Source organism: Sinocyclocheilus grahami, unplaced genomic scaffold, assembly GCF_001515645.1.
Source record: "Sinocyclocheilus grahami isolate Dianchi unplaced genomic scaffold, SAMN03320097.WGS_v1.1 scaffold2370.1, whole genome shotgun sequence".
NCBI lineage: Eukaryota > Metazoa > Chordata > Actinopteri > Cypriniformes > Cyprinidae > Sinocyclocheilus > Sinocyclocheilus grahami.
Window position 1 is genome coordinate 31,335 of NW_015507549.1, and position 2,500 is coordinate 33,834.

Here is a 2,500-nt window from a genome sequence, read left to right on the forward strand (position 1 = left end):
TATATATAATGATCGCACAGCTGTTAATTTATGCTGATAGACTCTCTTTATGCGAAATACTATTTCTTGTTTTTTTCTTTATTTTATTTTTTTGTGGTGAAATATGAGCCCAGACGGGTTTTTTCCTGTCAGATCCACCCATCTTGAGGTGTGAAGTGTTTGTGTTTGATTCTTCTAAATAAATGTGTTGAATAGAAGCTCTTTTGCTCTCAGACGAGCTTCTGTCCTGTAATTCTACTTAAGTTTCTTTATTCAGAGGTTGAAATGCTCCTTCAGCACACACACACACACACACACACACACAGGGCAATTATTCTGTCAACAAGCCAAGATCTCCGATGAGGAGCGACGGCGTTATAAAAGCACCTTAAACACACACACACACACACACACACAGCGGCTCCTTCAGGACAGGAAGTGTTTGTGTGCTGCTGAGTGATGAATGAGAGAGAAAGAGAAGTAAAACATGTCGACTCCTGCTGTCCTGCGCTGCTGAAACGCTGCTGAACGTCCCACTGATGCAGTGAAACCGTCTGAATGCCTTGCATTATAAAATAAATAGGTTTTAAGTCATAAAATTACTAAAAATACAACTGAAATAAAAAATAAATTAAGTTATATTTAAAAATTTAACAAACAAATAAAAATGTATAAAAGCGCATAATAAAGAATTGTCCAGAATTGTTTTTAGGGCTTCTTCAGGGATGTCTTCAATTGGATCATATATCAGAAACAATGACTAAAGTTGTCTTTCAGTGTTCGTGTATTGTTAATGGGGAGGTTTGTAGTGTTTTCCATCACATGTCCTTTTGTTTGTCTCCAGACGTGATGCTGTTATGGTTACTGCACTCTCTCTGTTTGTCTCACACACACACACACACACACACACACACTCACTCACTCTCTCACTCTCTCACTCACTCACACACACACACACTCACTCTCTCTCTCACTCACTCACTCACTCACTCTCTCACACACACACACACACACACGCTCACTCACTCACACACACACACACTCACTCTCTCTCTCACTCACTCACTCACTCACTCTCTCACACACACACACACACACACGCTCACTCACTCACACACACACACACTCACTCTCTCTCTCACTCACTCACTCACTCACTCTCTCACACACACACACACACACACGCTCACTCACTCACACACACACACACTCACTCTCTCTCTCACTCACTCACTCACTCACTCTCTCACACACACACACACACACACGCTCACTCACTCACACACACACACACTCACTCTCTCTCTCACTCACTCACTCACTCACTCTCTCACACACACACACACACACACGCTCACTCACTCACACACACACACACTCACTCTCTCTCTCACTCACTCACTCACTCACTCTCTCACACACACACACACACACACGCTCACTCACTCACACACACACACACTCACTCTCTCTCTCACTCACTCACTCACTCACTCTCTCACACACACACACACACACACGCTCACTCACTCACACACACACACACTCACTCTCTCTCTCACTCACTCACTCACTCACTCTCTCACACACACACACACACACACGCTCACTCACTCACACACACACACACTCACTCTCTCTCTCACTCACTCACTCACTCACTCTCTCACACACACACACACACACACGCTCACTCACTCACACACACACACACTCACTCTCTCTCTCACTCACTCACTCACTCACTCTCTCACACACACACACACACACACGCTCACTCACTCACACACACACACACTCACTCTCTCTCTCACTCACTCACTCACTCACACACACACACACTCACTCACACACACACACTCACACTCTCACACACACACACACACACACGTTCAGTCTTCTCCCCGCGCCGTGTTTGGTCTCTTCCTGAGGATATAAGGAAGCAATGTGCTGCGGATTGAACCAGTTGTGCTGCAGGGTCACAGACGTGCAGCGATGACTTCCTGGAGTTGTTTGTTCTCTGTTGATTCAGTGTGTTGTTTCTCTATCAGACGAGTTCAGCTGCTGTTTGGTCTGTTCCTCATCATCTGTTGTGTGTGTAACTGCTGTTAAACTTCCTCTCGGGAGGTTTTACTGCACAAACAAATCGAGCTGCACCATATATCCAGATCATATCAGTATCGGCCATAATGAGCTATTTTTAATTTATCATATCGGCCTGGAAGATAATTTATTATCTCCAGTTCAAACATGTATACTATTTTAGACAAGTTACTATTAAATAGTTTTTCTACTGTATAATATAATGTTTTGATGCCTCGTTTCCAGTGATATTTTACTGTTATTTATTTACTACTATAGTATTGATAAATATTTTAATTAGATAAATTGTTTTTAATATTTTTAGTTTCATTTTTATTCAAGCTTAAATTTTGACTTTTTTCTGTTTTTTTTTTTTTACATTTTTAAATTTTGTTTTAATTTATATTCTTTTAGTTTTAGTAATTTTAGCATTTTAACT

General features: G+C 41.6%; 1 protein-coding gene across 1 annotated transcript in view; it reads left to right on the forward strand.

Moving 5' to 3' along the window:
• LOC107574883 (spermatogenesis-associated protein 5-like) overlaps positions 1–2,500 on the forward strand; it is a 34,296-nt gene that overhangs the window by 26,786 nt on the left and 5,010 nt on the right. The window lies entirely within an intron of this gene.